The sequence below is a fragment of the Bos mutus genome, chromosome 13 (assembly GCF_027580195.1).
Source record: "Bos mutus isolate GX-2022 chromosome 13, NWIPB_WYAK_1.1, whole genome shotgun sequence".
Taxonomy (NCBI): Eukaryota; Metazoa; Chordata; class Mammalia; order Artiodactyla; family Bovidae; genus Bos; species Bos mutus.
Window position 1 is genome coordinate 47,729,891 of NC_091629.1, and position 23,588 is coordinate 47,753,478.

Genomic DNA, 23,588 nt, shown 5'->3' on the forward strand with positions numbered 1-23,588 from the left:
GGATTTCTGCAGACAGGCCTGCCCTTGAGTGGTATGAGCCTTCAGGCAAAGCTCAGGCTAGATGAGTCAGAAACGCTCATGGATCTGTTTCTTCTTGCATACAGGTGTCTGGGTCACACAGACACACACACGCTCCCTTCTATCCCTATAGGTTTATATGCTTTGCAACACATAAACACACAATTGAGTTACAAAGGTGCACATATTTCTTCTCTTCTGTCCATATCCATACTTACCTTCCCTTATACCTTGAGGTCATCTTACTTCCTCCTCCTGCCATGTACCCACACACTTGTCCTCCCATACCCTTGTCCCACTGTTTTCTGCCTAGATACCCAGAATTGAGTGTGCTGTGCAGATATCTGCAGACCTGTCTTACAGACACAACTCTGCCCTCTCCCTTATGTATCCACACAAATACACCCCTGCGAACACACTGACATCTGCCCATGCCCCAGTGCCACACATTCAGCACCACACCATTTCTCACTATTTCTTAAATCTCTTTCAGTAAGTATTTCTAATTTTTATAAGAGACACGTTAGCTTCAGACTAGTTTTGAAAGGAAATGTCTTTGTTGACAGCGACGCTAGCAGACCATTAGGAAGTCAGAACCATTTATGACAGATGCTTTGACTAAGCTCTCTAGAGTATTTACTATGGCAGGTGGGGGAGGGCTGGATCAAACAATAGCGGATTGCTTCTAAATGATACTGTTATGTGCCAAGGTGTATTTCAGTCTAGTTCCAAACTGGATCCTGTGATATCAGGGTTCATTTCTATTGGAAAGTGATCATATACTGGCAAAAGAGCCAGAGCCACTGTAGATGTTCCAAATTAGACTTTCTAGGGTGGGGCTGGGAGAACTGTATTTTTAATAAGTCCCCAGAGTCCTTCTGTTGTGCAGCTAGGCTGGGAAACTGATAGAGAGGAAGATCTGCATTACCTTTCTGTACCACCTTGGACAAGTTATCTTTTCTGGACATTTGCCTTCTCAACTGTAATATAACAAAGCTCATGCTCATAGAGGATCTTTTCAGCTCCAAAATTTCCTGCTGGTTTATGATAAGTTCAATCTGGGATACTTTTCTACCACAAAAGTGTCCATTCTTTGTCCACCCTGCAGGGCATTTTGGGCTTTGGCTAGAGGCCAGCAGAGGCAGCCTAGGTCCTGACCTTCTGTCAGAAGCTCTGACACAGATCCTAATTAGAAGTGGATCGATATGGGCCTGCAGCCAGGCCTGCGGAGCCTGGGAGGAAGCTGGAGGAGTGTTCTAGCTGGGGAGAATCTGATTACTGTGAAGTAGATCTAGTTATGCTTGTCGACACAAAGGTCCTGCTGGTATAGCCCTTTTCCCTAGGGACCAGCAGGCAGGGCTGTCCTGAGCAAATGGGGAAATGCTTAATGTGTATCCCCCTTTGATATATTTTCCTCACCTGTATAAACTCATGTAATATAGTGCTAGGTACGTAATACAGGCCCCTTCCTCAGATGGAAAAATCATTTAGTGTTAATGTTGATAAAGCCTCTTTGTATGTTCATTTCCCCTAACAACTCACCGGGATAGGTTGAAAAGGAAACTGGAGCTCAGAGAAGTGAAGTGACTTGGCTGCCCTGTGTCACATAGCATGTTCTCTGTTGTACTGCTCTACAGTATTTTTGAGCATCCGTAGCACCATTCCAAGTTGATGGAGTTTTTTTCCTAAACCAAGCTGATGGACTTTTTTTTTTTTTTTAAACCAGGGGTGTCCCTTACCCTTCTGTAAACTGAACTGGAGCTGAAACCTTTTCCCTGAAACCCTTCAATTGTTGTTGTTTAGTCAGTTAGTTGTGTGCGAATCTTTTGCAGTGCCATGGACTGTAGCCTGCCAGGCCTCCTCTGTCCATGGGATATCCCATGGACACTATCCACGGAAGAATAGTGGAGTGGGTAGCTATTTCCTTCTCCTGGGGATCTTCTGACCCAGTGATCGAACCCAAATCTCCTGCTTGGCAAGTGGGTTCTTTACCACTGAGCCACCAGGGAAGCCAAAACTCTTTGAACAGTGGAGGAAATTCCTTAAAACCAGTGGTTGAGGAGGATAAGGGGAGATACTCTGCTTGCTTTGACTTTCTCATCGCCTTTCCAAGGTCCCTAAGGAGTGAGTAGGCTCTAATAGGAGAGATCAATCATCATTTGGGATCAGTGGGAGGGCTGAGTCAGGTTTCTGTACTAGCCCTGTGCACAGAGGGAGAAGGGACTCATGACCAGCTATTCCTATGCATTGTAGAACCCAGGGGCTCAGTATGCTCAGCTGCTAATGTGCTCAGATCAAATTCCCCTCCCCCTGGAGTTGGTCATCCAACAGATATTTGTTAAGTATCTCCTGTGTGTCAGGGTTTGTGCTAGTGCTAAGGATTCCTAGATCAAGACCCAGTCCCTGCCCTGAAAGACCTCACAGTCTAACATCAGAGTTAGAGAAACCACAGTATTCTTTGTGTGCCTTAATAGAGGCATATCCAAAAAAAAAAAAAGGCATATCCAAGGTACTCTGGAATCACAGAGGCATGAAGGTAGGTTTTTTTTCTGAAGGAGATAACTTCAATCTGGCTCTGAAGGAAGAGTAAGAGTAGGGGCACAAGAACAACACTCCAGACCAGGGAACAGCACAAAGGAAACCACAAAGGTGGGTCCAGGAACAGTTGATAAGGGGGGTGGGGGTAGGCATTAGAGTAGTGCCCAGCATGTAGCCGGTCAGATTGACAGCTCTGCCCCTTACTAGACTTAGGACTGTCATAGTAGCCACTCAGTGGTAGTAACACAGGAGCAGATGGGGAGAAGATGGGTGGGTTTACTAGCAGGCGCTGACTGAAACAGTTTTAGAGACGAAACTAGGGAAGAAAGCTGAAGAGCAGCAGCCTCTGCCCTCTGGGCCAAACCTGCAGAGATGCTGGGGGTTCTTGGCAATGGTTTGAAAGCTCGTCCACCCAGGCACAGGGCTTTACTTCTCTGATGCCAAAATCCTCTGCATGCCTGCCCCTCCTTCCTGTGTTCTTTTAAAAAAAGAAATTAATGGAATCTGTTCAGAATACCCCTGAAATGAAATTACATTTTTAACTCTAATTACCCTAATTAAAACTTGACAGCTGTAATCCTGGAATGGCAGATATGCTAAGTACCCCATGCCTGTGACAAGCTTACTTACCCAGATGGAATGTTCTGTTCTGGGCTTAGGAGAAAAATTCTTCTGTGTATTTGTTTTGTTTTTCCCTATCGGCCATTAGTCTTTGACCTCACAGCTTCCTCAAGCTAGGATAGTCTGTCTTGTGGGCTACAGGACCCCTGAATTTCCACAGCGGTCCCTTTGCTTTCAGAGGTGTTGCTCCTGATGATTCTTACCACATACCTTTGAGTTCTCACTTCTGTTGAGGTTGGTCTGCATGCCCTGAGCCTGTCCCTGGGTGAAATCCCCTGCCTGTGGGGGACCTGCACTTTTTAGAGGGCTGTCTGCTGATCTAGGGCTACATCTGTGTCTGGGATCAGTTGATGGCTGGTATTAAGGTTACAGTTTGAGGTCAGGGACAATGAGCTCTGAAAATAGGATTCCTCTTCTCTTCACATGTATCAGCATAGGCTAGAAGCAACTTGGTGAAATGCCTGGTCTTGACCCCTATCTTGACTAGTTACCTGGACAGACAAGGAACATATTGGGGAGGGAGGGAGACAGTCCTTGAAACAGCCTGCAGGCTCTGTTGATGCTGTGAGTAATCTCACAGTTCTATTAGGACCAAATATCCCCATGTTCTGTTACTTTCTTGTAGCCTGAAAGCCTGTTTAGTCAGTGGACACTGGGTGTTAAGTACTGCAAAGGATACAGAGTTGAATAAGACACACTCTGTGCCCCCTGAGAAGCTTAGAATTGTGGGGGGAGTAGGGAGGCAGTAGTGGATGAAGGACAGCCATATAATGACTAGTTACATAAGACAGAACAAGGTAAAATTTCCCACAGGTGTTAGCATTTGAACTTGACCCGAATAGGTAATATTGGCAGAGGAATGGAGAGGGGCATTGCAGGTTTTAGGGAATAGTGTGATGGAAGGTGGGAAGTTGTTAGATGACAGTCTGCTGTGATTGGAATACAGTGAACAGGGAAGGGTACGAAAGGATGAGATTAGGGTTTAAACTATCCTGTAGGTAAAGGGAGTCCGTTGGGGCTGTAGGACTGTAATAGGAGTATGTGTGGTGGATTGAGAGGGTGATTGGAGACAGTAGATTAGAACAGATGTCAAGTAAACTATGGCCTATGGGCTGAATCAGTCTGTTGCCTCTTTCCATGAAGTAATACTGGAACACAGCCACACTCATTTGTTCATCTATGACTGCTTTCATATTACCTTGTGGCAGAGTCAAATACTACAGAGACTGCTGGCCCTATACAGAAAATTTGCTGATCTTTGAGTTAGAAAGTAATTATGAAAGTTCCGTAAGAGGAGATAAATGTCAGGAGTAAGCCTGAAATGAATTGGAGGTGTCAAATGAGACTGCAGAAGCTGAGACAGTATGATTTAACAGAGAACACCTGCCCTACCTACCTCTCACAACTTTGTAAGAGTCAAATTTTCTGAAGGTCATGATGTCACAAAGGACACAGGACATGAGTAAGTCCTGGTTTGCCCTTATTAGCTGTGACCTTGGGCAAATCACTTAACTTTCCCAAAAGTTTAGGTGAATGTGTTGAATGAAACAAAAGAACCAATCAGGTTTTTCCTCATGACACAGAACTCTTACTCTGCTGCTTATCTATGCTTCACCCCCTAGGTTATGTCTGGGAAAGACAGATATCCTAGAAAACTTGGAACATAGTTTATAGTTTGAGTTGTGAAGCTGGGGACAGGTGGGCGGAAGGTGTGGGAGAGGGGCTCATGATAGTTTGAGGGCATACTGTGCCCTTCGCCTTCCCTAACTGCTGGCACTTGTTCTGGCCAGATATTTCTACCCTTCAACTTCCAGAGCATATTAGGTCCCTGCAAGACAAAAGGCTGAATTGATTTATTTCTTAGTCACCTTTCAAAGCAGGAAATGACATAAGTACCACTTGGCATCTCTTATGTTCTCCCTGCCACTACCCTGAGCCCCCAGTGCCTCACTCCCTTTTTCCTAGGACTGTGTGTGTCTACCCTGGAGGACAGGAAAAATCACTAGATGGGAGACTGCAGTGGTGGGTTCCAAACTCCTTTCTCCCTTTGGCTTTCTCTGTGACCTCAGCCAATTTGTTTTGGTCTCTGGCCCTTCAGATGACTTTAGCCACCTCTTGGGATCTGGACTTTATTCTGTAAGACTCCACTTTAGGATCACAGTCTTTTCTCTTTTTTCCCCTTTTATCCTGTGTACCCTTCTTTCAGTCTGGAGTATTTGTGTAAGTACACACCTCATTTGCTTCAAATTCACTGCCTTTGACTATGAGGAGAATAGTCATATCATTAGCTGTTTTTATTGACAAAGTTTCAGTAACTGGCACTCAGTCTAAGTGGAACAGACACTGGAGGTCAGGTCCAGCTGACCCCAGGGTTCAGTGAGGCATGGTGTCTCGAGGATGGGCCATCTATTCAGTACAGGCAAACATTTGGCCCTGACATCCTTGATAGAGTAGAGGAATAAGGGCCAGGCACTGATCCAGGCAATTTACATTTTTTGTTGTTGTTCTTTTTCATAACTCTGAGATAGGTGATATTATCACAGATAGCATTTTACAGATGTGGGAACTGAGTTTTAGAGGATCATTCAGTAGACAGTGACTGACTCATTGAGGATACAGAGGAATACCTAAATATTCCCTCTCCCCAAGTAGGGGAGAACGGTGGAAAAAACAGATATCAAAGCTCAGGAAGGCAGTTAAATAATAACGCCTAAGGATACCCAGTTTAGGTGGCCAGATACAGGGCTCAAACCCAGATCTGTATGCTTGCTATTTCCATGCTGCCTAGGAGAGCAGGAGGAAGGGTTGATGTCCAGGCCCTATGGGTAGGGGATGGGAATTAAGTATTTCTTGCCAGGAGTCAGAATTATTTGAGGGCTGAATTTGAGTTGCTGAATCCAACCTGAGGTGATAGAGCTAGGATAGAAGTGAGAGAGAAGGGAAGAGGTTTTAGAGACTGACAGGAGATTGTCCTCAGGTTAAAAAAAAAATCAAAAATTTTGTTACGATTCTGTAGATTATTCCAGTTTAAAAACTTGAACCATTTTCTTCTCACCACAGCCTTTGTGAATGCTGGCTTTTTTCCCCGGAGGCCCTGTCTTCCTTTTTTTCTGACCACGGCTAGGAGGCAGGTCATGGCTAGCTTTGAGCCATAGCGTCTTTCAGTCTGCTGCTTCACCCTGGGTCTTTGCCTGTGATGCCTCCAGTAGTGCTAGATGTGATTTCTTCATCTGTCAAATACGAGGATTGGACTAGCTGACTGAGGTCCTAGTGTTCTAAAGGGGTCCTTTATCCATCAGGCCTGAAATTCATAACTACACTGAATCTCAACTAAAATTCACAGATTGTGTTTTTGCCTGACCATCTACTTGTGGCTTAAGATTTAGGGTACAGTTGGCATTGTCTCTGAGGTCCTGGCCTTCCACCCCAGAGCCCCAGTCCTGGGGCTGAATCCACTTCTGCAGAGCACTGTCATTGCTTTCTAAATACCTATTCGGGAACTTATGTGTGAACTTGAAATTTGCATTTCCAGGTTCCACATTGAGGACACCTCCAAAGTTGTCTGTACTATAGGAAGTCCGAATGATGTGGGAAGTGCTTTGGTTAGAAGTAAGGAGACTGATTTGGGGCTTGCCACTCACTGCCTGCTTGCCTTCCACCACTTTGGACAGCTCTCTCCTCATTCTGGTCTTAACACCCCTTCTGTAAAATGGTGGGGCCTCTTCTAGCTCTGGTCTCATCAGGGACAAAAGGCCATCTTCTGTACCATTCATTTGCAGCGCACTGTCTGGCCCCAGCTTTGGTTTGTTGGTTACAGATTGTAAAGCCTTAGATTCTCGCTTCCAGCTCCAGAGGGGGAAGGGGAACCATCCAACTGTCTCATTAGCATGGAGAAAAGAAAACAGTAATTACTTGTGCCTCCCTTGATGATTCCTGCAGGGTTGGTTTTTCGGGGAAGGAAAAGGGGAAAACTGGAGACAGCTTTGGCTGAGGAGGGAGAGATGCTGTTAGCTGCCCAGAAAAGCAGAGGCAAGAATGATTGTCTCGCATGTCTGTCATATTCTCTGGACATTCCTCCAGGGAGCCTAGAGACTGCCTGGATTGAGTTTCATCTATTTATGGCATGTATAGTGTTCTCATACATGGACATGAATTGGGCTCAAGAGCCCTAACGTCACCTGTCATTAAGAAAGCAGCTGCCCTCCCAGGCCTCTCTTTGTGATATGCTGTGCGTCCTGACACCTGTCTTTATTGGGGAGTAGAAGAGGGTTTTACTGAGCCATTTTGTGACTTGGCTGCATTTTTATTATGTTGTGAGGTCATCTTTTTAACCTCCCCAGCAACACAGCCAGTTGGTTTATTATGCCAGGGCATAGGCAACACACAATAGAGCCAGTCAGAGTCAAGGTCAGGTATTCTTGTCTTTGGAAGGAGTTTGGAACTACAAGACCATGGGGTTTGGTCCAGGCTGGGAAGAGCTGACCTCACAAAGATTGAGGCAGTTAGAGTTTTGAGGCCAAGATGTTAGGGGGCAGGCTGAACAGAACTAAAATAGATTGGCAGATGTGGCTCCTGGGACAAAAACTGTTTGCTCTGTGGCCAGTCTCATACTCCCTGCTGTCTGGGCAGCTGCGCACCTTCACGTGCTGATGGTAGCAGAAATGGGCCTGAGACTCCCTGCAGGAGGGCCCTGCCTGACTGGACCTGGAGCTGTTACGCTATGATTGTGTCCTGTGACTGCTCGCTTGTGCCTTGGCTGTCACCCTGGAGGCCTAGAGAACTAGCTTCCATTTTCCTTCCTCTATCTCGAGGAAGATGTCACTTTAGAAACACCTTTTCAGTCTTCCTGTATTCCCTGGAGTTTGCTCTACTCTAAACAGCAGGGATTCTGTAGGGATGTTGTTCATTCACTAAGCCATGTCTTGACTGTTTGCAGCCCTGTGGACTGTAGCATGCCAGGCTCCTCTGTCCACTGTCTCCCAAAGTTTGCTCAGATTCATGTCCATTGAGTCAATGATGCTATCTAACCATCTCATTCTCTGCCCTCCCCTTCTCCTCCTGCCTTTAGTCTTTCCCAGCATCAGGGTCTTTTTCAGTAAATCAGCTCCTTGCATCAGGTGGCTGAAGTATTGGAGTTTCAGCTTTAGCATCAGTCCTTTCAATGAATATTCAGGGTTGATTTCCTTTAGGATTGACTGGTTTGATCTCCTTGCTGTCCAAGGGACTCTGAAGGGTCTTCCCCAGCACCACAACTTGAAAGCATTAATTCTTATGCCAGGGCATAGGCAACACACAATCAGCCTTCTTTATGGCCCAACTCTCACACCTGTACAAGACTACTGGGCCTGGCATAAGTGACTCAATGATAGGTATTTTTTTTTCCATCTAAGTACCACAAAAGATGAATCAAACAATAAAAAAGACTTAAGAGAAAGGAAAAATGTACTTTTGCTATTACTTATTATGTATCATTGGGGCTTCCCTGGTGGGTTAGACGGTAAAGAATCTGCTGACAGTGCAAGAGACCCAGGTTTGATCCCTGGATCTGGAAGATACCCTGGAGAAGGGAATGGCTGCTCCCTTCAGTATTCTGGCCTGGAGAATTAACACAGACAGACGAGCCTGGCAGGCTACAGTCCATGGGGTCAGTTCAGTTCAGTTCAGGCGCTCAGTTGTGTCCGACTCTTTGCGACCCCATGAACTGCAGCACGCCAGGCCTCCTTGTCCATCACCAATTCCCGGAGTCCACCCAAACCCATGTCCATTGAGTCGGTGATGCCATCCAGCCATCTCATCCTCTGTCGTCCCCTTCTCCTCCTGCTCTCAATCTTTCCCAGCATCGGGGTCTTTTGAAAGTTAGCTCCCCGCATCAGGTGGCCAAAGTATTGGAGTTTCAGCTTCAACATCAGTCCTTCCAATGAACACCCAGGACTGATCTCCTTCAGAATGAACTGGGTGGATCTCCTTGCAGTTCAAGGGACTCTCAAGAGTCGTCTCCAACACCACAGTTCAGAAGCATCAGTTCTTTGGTGCTCAGCTTTCTTTATGGTCCACCTCTCACATCCATACATGACTACTGGAAAAACCATAGCCTTGACTAGACGCACCTTTGTTGACAAAGTAATGTCTTTGCTTTTTAATATGCTGTCTAGGTTGGTCATAACTTTCTTTCCAAGGAGTAAGCGTTTTTTAATTCGCAGGCTACAGTCCATGGGGTCATGAAGAGTCAAACATGACTGAATGACTAATGCTTTCACTTTTTCATCATTAAGGCCCAAAGCCTTAGTTATTCTCATTTTTTCCTAATAACCTTTTATTGTTGTTGCTGCTGTTGTGTTTCTTTATTTTTTTAAAAATAGACTTAAATAGTTTAACTGTTTCTTGACAATCTTGTTTGATCCATCAGAAAATCCTGCAGGAAAGTAGATACTATGACCCTTATTTCACAGACAGAGGAAAAAGATCCAGAAAGGTGAAATGACTTGACATGGAAAGTCAGAACATGGAGCTTAGAGTCAGAACATGGAGCTTGAGATTTTGGTTGGACCTTCTAGACCTTAGAACAAAGGTTGATGGGGCAGTTATTTTATTCATTCACAGGTTCCCAAAGTACTTCGTGTCTTCTACTTGCCAGACTGTGTCAGATACTTGAGCTGTTACAGTTAAGAAGACCCTGCTGCTGCTGCTGCTGCTGCTAAGTCGCTTCAGTCACAGCAGCAGTAAACATCCTCTTTTCTTCTCCCCTCCCCCTCAGTTCAGTTCAGTCACTCAGTCCTGTCCAACTCTTTGCGACCCCATGGACCGAGGCATGCCAGGCCTCCCTGTCCCTCACCAACTCCTGGAGTTTACCCAAACTCATGTCCATTGAGTTGGTGATGTCATCCAAGCATCTCATCCTCTGTCATCCCCTTCTCCTCCTGCCCTCAATCTTTCCCAGCATCAGGGTCTTTTCAAATGAGTCAGCTCTTTGCATCAGGTGGCCAAAGTATTGGAGTTTCAGCTTTAACATCAGTCCTTCCAATGAACACTCCAGACTGATCTCCTTTAGGATATTGACTGGTCGGATCTCCTTGCAGTCCAAGGGACTCTCAAGAGTCTTTTCCAACACCACAGTTCAGAAGCATCAATTCTTTGGCGCTCAGCTTTTTTCACAGTCCAACTTTCACATCCATACATGACCACTAGAAAAACCATAGCCTTGACTAGATGGACCTTTGCTGGCGAAGTAATGTCTCTCCTTTTTAATATGCTTTCTAGGTTGGTCATAACTTTCCTTCCAAGGAGTAAGCGTCTTTTAATTTCATGGCTCCAGTCACCATCTGCAGTGATTTTGGAGTCCCCCAGAATAAAGTCAGCCACTGTTTCCGCTGTTTCCCCATCTATTTGCCATGAGGTGATGGGACCAGATGCCATGATCTTAGTTTTCTGAATGTTGAGCTTTAAGCCAACTTGTTCACTCTCCTCTTTCACTGTCATCAAGAGGCTCTTTAGTTCTTCTTCACTTTCTACCATAAGGGTGGTGTCATCTGCATATCTGAGGTTATTGATATTTCTCCCAGCAATCTTGATTCCAGCTTGTGCTTCCTCCAGCCCAGTGTTTCTCATGATGTACTACTCTGCATATAAATTAAATAAGCAGGGTGACAATATACAGTCTTGATGTACTCCTTTCCCTATTAGGAACCAGTCTGTTGGTCCATGTCCAGTCCTAACTGTTGCTTCCTGACCTGCATACAGATTTCTCAGGAGGCAGGTCAGGTGGTCTGGTATTCCCATCTCTTGAAGAATTTTCCACAGTTTATGGTGATCCACCCAGTCAAAGGCTTTGGCATAGTTAATAAAGCAGAAATAGATGTTTTTCTGAAACTCTCTTGCTTTTTCGATGATCCAGCTGCTGCTGCTGCTAAGTCACTTCAGTCGTGTCCCACTCTGTGTGACCCCATAGACGGCAGCCCACCAGGCTCCCCCGTCCCTGGGACTCTCCAGGCAAGAACACTGGAGTGGGTTGCCATTTCCTTCTCCAAAGCATGAAAGTGAAAAGTGAAAGTGAAGTCACTCAGTCGTGTCCGACTCTTGGCGATCCCATGGACTGCAGCCTACCAGGTCCCTCCATCCATGGGATTTTCCAGGCAAAAGTACTGGAGTGGGGTGCCATTGCCTTCTGATGATCCAGCGGATGTTGGCAGTTTGATCTCTGGTTCCTCTGCTTTTTCTAAAACCAGCTTGAACATCTGAAAGTTCACGGTTCACATATTGCTGAAGCCTGGCTTGGAGAATTTTGAGCATTACTTTACTAGCGTGTGAGATGAGTGCAATTGTGCGGTAGTTTGAGCATTCTTTCGCGTTGCCTTTCTTAGGGATTAGAATGAAGACTGACCTTTTCCAGTCTTGTGGCCACTGCTGAGTTTTCCAAATTTGCTGGCATATTGAGTGCAGCACTTTCACAGCATCATCTTTCAGGATTTGAAATAGCTCCACTGGAATTCCATCACCTCCACTAGCTTTGTGCATAGTGATGCTTCCTAAGGCCCATTTGACTTCACATTCCAGGATGTCTTGACTCTAGATGAGTGATCACACCATCTGGGTTGTGAAGATCTTTTTGTATAGTTCTTCCCCTCCCCCTACCCCCATTCAAATCATTGGATTTTGAGGTAGAAAGAGCTCCAGAGTTTATCTGGTCTTCCTTTCATGTTGCTACATGAGTAAGGCAGATCATGAAGCAAGCACATAGACTTTGGTGTAAAGTAAAGCAGACATAGGTTCAAATCCTAGCTCTGCTGCTTGCTAGCTATTTGACTGAATGATACACTTAGCCTCCTCACCCATCTTCAGTTTTAGTCACTAAATCGTGTCCAGCTCTGTTGTGACCCCATGGCCTGTAGCCTGCCAGGCTCCTCTGTCCATGAGATTTCCCAGGCAAGAATACTGGAGTGGGTTCCTTCTCCAAGGGATCTTCCTAACCTAGGGGTTGAACCTGTGTCTCCTGCATTGGCAGGCGGATTCTTTACCACTGAGCCACCAGGGAAGACCCGTATTCAGTTACCTTGGCTATAAAGTGGGCATTCCATCACTTGCTTCACAGGGTATTAGGATCAGGAGGGTTGCCAACATAACACCTAGTCCAGCAGTAGCCCAGGTCTTTCTGTCACCCTGCATCAAGGCCTGGCCTAAGCCGTTGCTCAAATGAAGCTTCTGAGGCCACTTCTAGTCAGACTGATTCCCACCACCCCTCCCCGACCCCCCGCCACTTTTACAATACATAGCACTCTTGAAACTGTTAGGTTGTGCGTAATATTCTTTTTTTTTTTTTTTAAAGATTTGATTTATATTTGATTTATAAGGTTGTGTTATTTTGTATTAGTTTCTGGTGTACAACAAAGTGATTCAGTTATATGAATGTGTATTTTTTGTATTTTCCAATATGATTTATTGTAGGATATTAAATATAGGTTCCTGTGTTATACAATAGGACCTTGTTTATTTTATATATAGTTTGTATCTGCTAATCCCAAACTCCTATTCTCACATCCCCCCTTCCCCTTTGGTAACTATAAGTTTGTTTTCTTTGTCTGTGAATCTATTTCTATTTTGCAAATATTCATTTGCATCATATTTTAGATTCTACATATAAGTGGTATACAGTATTTTTCTTTCTGGCTTATTTCACCTAGTACGATAATCTGGGTTCATCCATGTTGCTGCAGATGGCACTGTTTGATTCTTTTTTATGGCTGAGTAAATCACTACAGATGGTGACTGCAGCCATGAAATTAAAAGATGCTTACTCCTTGGAAGGAAAGTTATGACCAACCTAGATAGCATATTCAAAAGCAGAGACATTACTTTGCCAACAAAGGTCCGTCTAGTCAAGGCTATGGTTTTTCCTGTGGTCATGTATGGATGTGAGAGTTGGACTGTGAAGAAGGCTGAGCGCCAAAGAATTGATGCTTTTGAACTGTGGTGTTGGAGAAGACTCTTGAGAGTCCCTTGGACTGCCAGGAGATCCAACCAGTCCAATCTGAAGGAGATTTCTTTGGAAGGAATGATGCTAAAGCTGAAACTCCAGTACTTTGGCCACCTTATGCGAAGAGTTGACTCATTGGAAAAGACTCTAATGCTGGGAGGGATTGGGGGCAGGAGGAGAAGGGGACTACAGAGGATGAGATGGCTGGATGGCATCACTGACTCGATGGACGTGAGTCTGAGTGAACTCCGGGAGTTGGTGATGGACAGGGAGGCCTGGTGTGCTGTGATTCATGGGGTTGCAAAGAGTTGGACACGACTGAGCGACTGATCTGATCTGATCTGAATATTCTATTGTGGTTTTATTAATCATTGTAAAGATTCAGTGTTGTCTTGTGCTGACATAGCCGTATTTTCAAGAGGTGACAGAACTCACACAATGAAGACATGTCTGGAATGAGACCATAGTGGGATGAGATCTTTCCAGTTACCTGAGTACTGCTGTACCAGGCTGTGTGTATATGGAGTTCTTCAACTGAGGCCTTCAAGGCGAGTCAGTTGTGCCATGTTGGGAGGTAGGGCAGTGGAAGCTGGATCAATGGAAAACTCAGCTAGCTATTTATGTTAGATCCAGCTTTTAAAACACAAGTCTTCCAAACTTTCTGAAGAAGGCGTACTTTCTTATCTACCCTTTGGCCTTATGTCTGGCACCTGTATCTTTGATGATTTTTTTTTTTTTTTAAATTTTGATTGTGCTGTGTCTTCGTTGCTGCATGCGGGCTCTCTAGTTGCATTGAGCAGGGGCTACTCTTCTTTGTGGTGCCTGGGCTTCTCATTGTCGTGGCTTCTCTTGTTGCAGCTCACAGGCTCAGTAGTTGTGGTATGCCGGCTTAGGTGCTCCATGGCATGTTGGATCTTCCCAGACCAGGGATCCAGCCTGTGTCATCTGCATTGGCAGGTGGATTCTTACCCAGTGTGTCACCAGGGAAGTTCTAATGATTGTTCTTTTTGACCTATTTTGGATTTTTAAAAAAATAAACAGGAAAAGCAAAACATAAAAAAAGTTCTCGTGTGTGTGTGTGTGTGTGTATACAAGCCACACCTTTCATGTCTTGGCTGTTGTAAATAGTGCTGCTGTGGACATTGTGGGGTGTGTATCTTTTTGAATTAAGAGTTTTCTCTGGATATATATCCAGGAGTGGGATCATACAGTAACTGTGTTTTAGTTTTTAAGAATCTGCATACTGCTTTCCCATAGCCTGCCTAATATTCTTAGTATATTTGTAGGAAGTTGACACAGTCTTGCCCTGGACTACTAGGAGCCCAAGGATAAGATTTGTTCTCTTTCAACCCTGCATCTGCTATAATCCCCAACCTAGAGTTGAAACTGTGGCTAACTAGACCCAAGAATTGTTTTTTGATTGATTGGATAGAAGACTTGGGAGGATTTGCAGCTGACAGAGCTGTTAAAGATTTGTCTGGGTCTCCCACCTTCACTCTTCCCCTTTCCTCTCCTGTTACAGTATCACATTGATTCTTAAAAAAATCCTTGTGTTGTAGACAGGATGGGAATTGTATCTCTATTTTGTAATTAAGGAATCTGAGGCTCATATTAAAACTCAGGTCTCTTGTTAGGAGATAGATCCATAGTAAGAGTAGTAGAAATTTGAACAGAAATCTTAACTGACTAGGTCTTCATCGTCTAGAAGCAGTAGTAATGTTTACACGGAAGAAAAACAGAGGAACTGTTCTGAAGCCTTAGTGGATGGTGAGAACAGAGCTTTGATTGTAGTCACAGCCAGAGGTATTTTCAAGAACACAACAGAGAGGAGAGGAAGGGTTCAGGATAACTTCACCTAATTGTTAGGCCTTGAAGATTAAGATGAATTTGAATATGAATAAATGAAGAGAGTCGTTCCAGGTGAGACAGCAACATGGATAAAAGTATGGTAACTGGAAGGCCCACGGTCGTAAGTGATGACTAGACCCGTGGTGTAAGAGTCTAGAGAGCAAGGCTGAGGTGATTGGGAGCCATGCCATTTTTTGGAGCAGGGGAGTGGCATTAGGAACAGGAGTTTAAAAGTGTGGGCTCCAATAGATTGGAGTAGAAGGCGCGGGGGAAGACTAGTGAAAGAGAGACCAGGGAAGAGGCTACTCTTAACAGCCTGTTCTTGTAATGTCAGTAAATTCTAAGAAATATTCCAGCAGTGCAGGCAGGAGATAATGAGATCCTGAAGCAATCCTTCTCAGAATGGCTGTCATTCCTTCTTGGAAATAAAATAGTACATGTAAAGTGCTTAACCCAGTACCTAGACGATTTCAAAGTGTGCGTTAAATGTTAATGGCAGTTAAATGACTGTTGTGGTGGTGGTGATTATCATAGTTTTGTGCTCACAGTATCCTCTGGAACTACCTGGCTGAAGGACTCAGGAGTCAACTGGTGTTTAGTAAAAAGCCTGGACTGCAAGTAAATGGAGAGTATCCCAGGGTTGGGTATAAATGAGGGCTCTGAGTCATGTCAGCCAGGACTAGAGCATGCGTTTTCTGTCTTTTTTCTTCTGTTTTTTGAGGAGTGGTATAATGTGTGATTAAGAAGGCAAGCCCTGGAGGTTGAACTCAGGTTGAAGTCCCAAGTCTGCCATCTACTAGCTGTGTGACTTGGGGCAAATTTACTTAGCATCTCTGTATCTGTTTTACCTTAGAAAAAGTGAAGAATGTAATATCACACCAACCTTACAAGAGTTTGTAAAGATTTAAAGAGTTAATACAACCAAAGGGTTTACAACAAGGCTTGGCACTGTGCTACTATTCTCTTTACCCCAGTCATTTCTACCCCACCTTCCAAGTAATATATAGGAGTTTCTCTGTCCCAACAGAGGACGGGGTAAGTGGAGAAAACTGAAGTCAGCCTCATAGTGCTTGGAAGTTTCTCCCATCTGGGTTCTAGGTTTTGGAAGCCTGGAGGAACCTCTTTCTTTCCATCACTACATTCTAGTTCTGTAGACTTTCTTGGTCTTAGTGTAACAAGCTTCCTCTTGCCCATTATTGCCTCAGGGCTTTTGTGTTTATTTCCCTTCTCTGAAGCTCTCTTCCTCTGATCTTTGCAGATCTCACCCCCTTACTTGGGTCTCTGTCTAGTGACTGCTTCTTGGAGAAGTCTTCCTTAACTTTTATCTAAAATAGACCTCATTTCACTCATAGTCGTTCTTTCTTTCCTTGCTCTGCTTTATTTTTCTTTATAGCCCTTAGCACAACCTAAAACTGTTTATTAACCTATTTTTTGCTAGGTTGCAAGACCTGTAAGGGCAGGAACTTCAAATGCATGCATTGACCTAAGCTCAGGCCTGTTTTGAGCAAGACCCTGACTGACTTCTCTCTGTTCTAGGTGAGCCCTCTTCCCTGAGGCAGTTGGTGCTGACCCTGTAACACAAAAGAACTTGCCGGCTGAGCTCAGCCTTGCTACTGGTGAGTGAGGGTACCTGGGCAAGCTTGGGCCAAGATACAAAGTGACTAGTTTGGGGCTTATTTTTACCCTTAGTACAGATAACTTACAGGTAATTACTCTCCTACTCCATGCCTAAGAGACTGTCATAGGCAGACAGTCTGGGATCACTTGCCATAAATAAAGCAAAAGCACGCTCAATTCCTTCTGGCTTCTGCCTGCTACTTTCTGCTGTGTGGTATCCTGGACCTGGCTAAACCCATTCTCCCACAAACTCTCTTAACATGACTTCATAGACTTTTCTGATTTCAGTCTTGAGTGTGACCTACCAAGCCCAGACTTGGTTTTGGGAAATCCTGTGGTTTTATCAGTCCTGCAGAATATCGATCATCAGTGGAGCTGGGGATGGAGAGTTAGAGTGGGGCTTTGTGAAGGGAAAGTCCAGCAAAATTTAGAAGGAAGACTGCAGATGGTGAAATAGGATGGGAAGTCAACATAATAAGAATCAGTTGTGTTATGGATCTCATTTATACTATATAAAATCCCATTTTATAGATGAGGGAATTGAGGCTTAGGAAACTGAAGTAATATGCCCAGGGTTTATGCCTGGAAATCCATAAAGCTGATCTTAGAATCCAGGTCAGTCTGTGAATACCATTCTCTCTGACTTGGCATGCTTTCCTTGGACTGCTAATCTCCTTGGAATCATGATTTTTCTTATAAAATTCAAGAAGACAGACCTTCTTAGGGGTTCAGGAAGGAGGCCTAGTTATTTGAAAGGCCCAGCAAGGCAGGCAAGAGGTGGGGGTCCCTTCTGAGCAAGGACATTTTTAGTGAGGTGGGCCAAGAGGCTGGAAGGAAGAACCTCCAAGCAGGCAGAGACCCAGGCTTAAATATGAGTGGACGGAGAAGAAAACATCTGTAACACTTGGGACCCCATGAGCACTTGGGCTAGCATAGACAGGGACCTGGTGAGCTGACTTGTAGTTGGAAACCCTGGGGGTTTATTGTCTCTCTCAATAGTTACCTTTGGATAATCTGTTTGCCTATTTTTGTTAGAGTGCCTCCATGTACCTTCACATGTTTATTTTGTGTATACCAACCATATAGGATGTTGTAGAGAATCAAATGGGAAATGCAAGTTGGAAAGCTTTGCGAATTGTAAAAACTGAAGTGAGAGAAGTGAGAAGAAAGCGTTACAGGTGTCTCTGGCATCTCAGTCCCTGACCTTTAGCCACCCGGCTCCCCAAAGGCAAAAGGGAAGGTTTTGTCTTGGAAATCTACACTGTAAATTTTCTCCCATGCCCTCTTCTTCCTCTCCTCCTGCTGCAGGCCCTACCAGAAAACAGTTGAAAAGTTCCACAAATTCAGTCTTTCCAGGGCACAGAGACAGAACCAGGCAGCATTGGCAGCCATCATTTGCAGCGTGTAGTCTGCGGAGTACAGGTTTAAATGCACTCTCACAGCTTGCCTCCAAGTCCACTGCCAGTACAGATGTCATGGTTGTTTTCAGGAGTCCATCCACAGCATGTGTCTGTATTCACTGACTGCTTCCACTGGGATGTTGCTTTGTTACCTACTGTTATCTTAGACCAGGAGGGCTATTCCTATTTTGGCCCTAGGTTCCCCACTTACTGCCACCCCTCACTACTATTAGTGAAAAACTCATGTATACTGTAGCCTCATATCCTATCAGAGGCTGTGATCATTTCACTTTTCCCACCATTTCTCTCATCCTTGGCCAGTGATAGAGTTCTTCATACTCTCTTCGTATTCTGTAGTAAGGGACATTCTTTTCTTCCCGCTGCCCGCCTGAGGGTGCACAGAGGGATCTGTGCCCCCACTTGAGGCTCCTGGAAATCTGCTTTGACCAACCTTCCCTCCTTTTCTAAATCTCCAGACACTTACTGTCATCTCTTTTTGTCTTGGTTAATCTAATGTTCTTTAGCTTCTGGCCTTTCCATGGCCTGGGCATCAAGCTTGGATTTTATTGTTCTTATGACAGCTGCCCTGCGAAGTAGTTCCATTGTTGATTCTTTTAAAATATGAATGCTACTGCTAAGTCGCTTCAGTCGTGTCCGACTCTGTGCGACCCCATAGACGGCAACCTACTAGGCTCCCCCGTCCCTGGGATTCTCCAGACAAGAACACTGGAGTGGGTTGCCATTTCCTTCTCCAATGCATGAAAGTGAAAAGTGAAAGTGAAGTTGCTCAGTCGTGTCCGACCCTCAGCGACCCAAAGGACTGCAGCCTTCCAGGCTCCTCTGTCCATGGGATTTTCCAGGCAAGAGTACTGGAGTGGGGTGCCATTGCCTTCTCCGAAAATATGAATGGTTCCATGTAAAAAACTGTATAATATACTGATACACATGTAATAGCTTATTTATCTAACATCCTCAATTTTCCAGAATCCAGCTAAAAAACAAAAGGTAGCAAAGCATGTGTCATACCTTGCACAGTGCTAATTTATTCCTTTTTATGTGTTGTTGTAACAAGCTTAACAATCTGGTTTCTAAACCCCCAGAAGATTAAGAACAGGGCATATAAAGGGGAGGAGGAGCTGCTATATTAGCAGCAGCAGAGGTGAGAGCTGAAAGCCAACTGTAAGGGAGATATAAAAGAAGAATGATAAGACAGAAAAGTTAAAATGGGTATGAAGGCCGTACTTTAAGGGCAACAGCCCTGTAGACATCTGTACACTTCAGTAAGGTAGGGCTAGGTAATTTTTAAGGTAGTTCTTGAAGGCCAGTAGTATCAAAGAATATTTAATTATTTGCAGTGTCTGCTATAGTATCAGATGCTACATTGAATGCTCTACATAAATTGATTTTGTTTTCATCACACCTTGAAAGGTAGGTGGTGATATTCTCATTTTATAAATTATAGAGACTTAGAGAGGGACACACCCACTCCAGTGTTCTTGCCTGGAGAATCCCAGGGACAGGGGAGCCTGGTGGGCTGCCGTCTGTGGGTTCGCAGAGAGTCTGACACAACTGAAGCGACTTAGCAGCAGCAGCAGCAGCAGAGAGGGACACACAGGCAGTGACTGGAAGAGCTAACAAACTTAGAATTTAGAAGAATCTGGTTCTAAAAAGCCAAGTTTTTTCTATTATTCTGCACCGTCTCTTCAGCTGTGGCCTAAAACCTCAGTCCTTCGCAGCCTCTTGGGACAGTGGTTCCCTCCACCATTCATTCTCTTGAATATGAATGTCTTTTCCTTTTAAAGATATCCATTCATTTAGTGCCTATTTATTGAGTGTCCACTATGTGCCAGGCACAGTTTTAAGTGTTTGAAATGTAGCAGTGAAGAAAATAGTTTTCTCTCCTGTAGCCTAAATTCTAGTGGAATATAAACAAATGAATATGTTGAAAAATAAAGCAGGAAAAGGGAATAGGGAGGCACCATGTGATGAAAGAAGGCCTCCATGAGAAAATAAAATCTGTACAGAAATATGTACAAGATGCAGTAGTGTGAGCTGTGTGTATATCTTGGGGAATAACATTCCAGGCATAGAGTTTGGTAAGTTTGGAGGCCCTGAAACAGGAGCACGCTTAATGTTTTGAGGAACAAAGGAGGCCAATGTAGCTAGAGATGAATTGAGCAATAGGAGGAGTGGATTATGGAGAAGTCACAAGGGTAGACAAGAACTCAGATCACGTGGGGCTTTATTCTCAGCGAAACAGGAAGCCGCTGGACATGTTTGAGTAGGTGAATGACATAATCTAACGTCCATTTAAAAAAAGAATCCCTCTGCATGATTGTATCGGCCAGGACCTCCAATATGTTGTTGAACATAATTGGTGAAAACAGACACTCTTACCTTGTTCCCAGTTCTAAAGAGAAGGGATTCAGTCTTTCTGAGTACTTAAGTGTGATACCAGTAAGTATGATGTTTGCTGCAGGGCTTTTTGGTAGACTTCTATTTATCAGGCTAAGTAAGTTCTCTATTTCTACTTTTTTCAGAGGTTTTATTATGGATGGATGTTGAATTTTGTTTGTGTGGTTTTTTATCCTTTATTCTACTAACATGGCACTATGATAATTGATTTTTGGATATTAAACCAACATCATTCCTAGAATGAATCCCACTTGGCTATAGTGTATAATCCTTTTTGTATGGTCTTGATTTGGTTTACTAATATTTTGTTGAAGATTTTTGCCTGTATTCATGAGAGATGTCGGTCACTAGTTTTCTTGTTATGTCTTTGGTTTTGGTGTCAGGGTAATCCTGGTCTCTTAGGCTAGAGAGTCTTCCCTCTGTTTTCTGGGAGAGTTTGTGAAGGATTGTGATTTCTTTTTTGAATTTTTTAGAAACATATTTCTTATTTTAATTATTCTCGGCTGCGCTGGATCTTTGTCGCTGCACTTGTTCTTTCTCTAGTTGTGGTGCGTGGGCTTCTCTCTCATGGTGGCGGCTTCTGTCCTTCTGGAGCACGGGCTCTAGGCACCTGGGCTCAGTAGTTAAGGCTTATGGGCTTAGTGGCCCTGAGGCATGTGGAATCTTTCTGAACCAGGTGCTGAACTCAAGTTCCCTGCATTGACAGGCAGATTCTTAACCACTGAACAACCAGGGAAGTCTTTGATTTTAAATGTTTGATAGAACAAGCCATGTGGACCTGAACTTTTCTCTGCTGGAAGATTCTTAATTACTAATTCAAAAATTCTCATGATAGGTCTACTCAGATGTACTGTGTTTTTTTTTTTTTTCTTTTGTGTCGATAATTTCTGTGTGTCTAGGAATTTGTCCCCTTCATCTAAGTTGTTTAATTTTGTGGCTTAAAGTTGTTCATAGTATTGCCTTATAATCTTTTTTAACTCTAGAAGGTGATAACCCTTTTTTTGTTTCTGATTTTGGCAATTTGTATTTTCTCTGTTTTTCTCTTGGTCAGCCTTACTGAAGGTTTAATTTTGTTGATTTTTTTCAAAGAACCAGCTTTTGGTTTCATTGTTTTTCTGTTCCACTGATCTCTTCCTTTAATATTTGTTTTTCCTAACTTTAGCTTGCTTTGGATTTAGTTTGTTCTTTTTCTAGTTTCTCAAGTCTTAAGTTACTTTTTTAAGGCACTCGCATCCGAAATGAAACTCTTCTTCAGGCATGACTGACCTGCGGACTGTCACATGCTCCTCAGTAGTAGTCTCTGGAGAACTATCTGGAGCTTCAGGGAGGGCCTGACTCAGACACAGTGGGGGAGACAGGTGGTCCACAGTGTTGTGCCACCAGTAGGAAGAAGGGGTCTAGGGCTTGACCCATAGCACACAGCAGCCTGGATCCTGCCTGCCCCAAGTGCCCCACCACCACCTGAGATTTGTGTGGGTGGGCCTGAGATCCCTCACCCTCATACAAAGGGTATGTGCCCCCATGCTGGCTGGGGCAGGCCTCAGATGGGGACAGTTTAGTCGGTAGTAATGTGATACATGGGAAACCAAGCTTTCTCCACTTTCCTAGGAGATTTTGCCTGATACAGAGCTAGAGGAGACCACGGCCCACCTCACAGACTTCAGAGACAGATGGCTTTGGAAGCCTTACCAGGTTCCTGTTAATGACTGAGATTCTAAGCAGAAATTTGATTGCATCAAAGATACAAGGCTTAAAGGCAGATACCAAATAAGTATGCTTAAAAATGAGGATACTTATTTGTGGCCTTTAAAAGTTTCCTCAATGTTCAGTTCAGTTCAGTTGAATTGCTCAGTCGTGTCCAACTCTTTGCGACCCCATGGCCTGCAGCACGCCAGGCTTCCCTGCTGCTGCTAAGTCGCTTCAGTCGTGTCCGACTCTGTGCAACCCCATAGACGGCAGCCCACCAGGCTCCCCTGTCCCTGGGATTCTCCAGGCAAGAACACTGGAGTGGGTTGCCATTTCCTTCTCCAATGCATGAAAGTGAAAACATAAAGTGAAGTTGCTCAGTTGTGTCCGACTCCTAGCGACCCCGTGGACTGCAGCCCTCCAGGCCCCTCCGTCCATGGGATTTTGCAGGCAAGAGTACTGGAGTGGGGTCCAGGCTTCCCTGTCCATCGCCAACTCCCAGAGTTTACTCAAACTCATGTCTCTTGAGTCGATGATGCCATCCAACCATCTCATCCTCTGTCTTCCCCCTCTCCTCCTGCCTTCAATTTTTCCCAGCATCAGGGTCTTTTCAAATGAGTCAGTTTTTTTCACATCAGGTAGCCAAAGTATTGGAGTTTCAGCTTCAACATCAGTCCTTCCAATGAATACTCAGGACTGATTTCCTTTAGGATTGACTGGTCAGATCTCCTTGCAGTCCAAGGGACTCTCAAGAGTCTTCTCCAACACCACAGTTCAAAAGCGTCAATTCTTTGGTGCTCAGCTTTCTTTATAGTCCAACTCTCACATCCATACGTGACTACTGGAAAAACCATAGCCTTGACTAGACGGACCTTTGTTGGCAAAGTAATGTCTTTGCTTTTTAATGCTGTCTAGGTTGGTCATAACTTTCCTTCCAAGGAGTAAGCGTCTTTTAATTTCATGGCTGCAATCAGCATCTGCAGTGGTTTTGGAGCCCAGAAAAATAAAGTCAGCCACTGTTTCCCTATCTATTTCCCGTGAAGTGATGGGACCAGATGCCATGATCTTAGTTTTCTGAATGTTGAGCTTTAAGCCAACTTTTTTACTCTCCTCTTTGACTTTCATCAAAAGGCTCTTTAGTTCCTCTTCACTTTCTGCCATAATGGTGCTGTCATCTGCATATCTGAGGTTATTGATATTTCTCCCAGCAATCTTGATTCCAGCTTGTGCTTCCTCCAGCCCAGTGTTTCTCATGATGTACTCTACATACAAGTTAAATAAGCAGGGTGACAATATACAGTCTTGACATACTCCTTTTCCTATTTGGAACCAGTCTGTTGGTTCATGTCTAGTCCTAACTGTTGCTTCCTGACCTGCATACAGATTTCTCAAGAGGCAGGTCAGGTGTTCTGGTATTCCCATCTCTTGAAGAGTTTTCTACAGTTTATGGTGATCCACACTGTCAAAGGCTTTGGCAT

The 23,588-nt window shown here is 44.3% G+C and overlaps 1 protein-coding gene across 4 annotated transcripts in view; it reads left to right on the forward strand.

The window, feature by feature from the left end:
* RALY (RALY heterogeneous nuclear ribonucleoprotein) overlaps positions 1-23,588 on the forward strand; it is a 91,058-nt gene that overhangs the window by 25,512 nt on the left and 41,958 nt on the right. For 3 of the 4 annotated variants that reach the window (XM_070381603.1, XM_070381606.1, XM_070381604.1), the window contains exon 2: positions 16,529-16,608. The exons of the other annotated variant lie outside the window; for it this stretch is intronic. The gene's annotated coding sequence lies outside the window, so the exon portion shown is untranslated. The remainder of the gene's footprint in view (positions 1-16,528; positions 16,609-23,588) is intronic. 4 annotated transcript variants of the gene reach the window in all.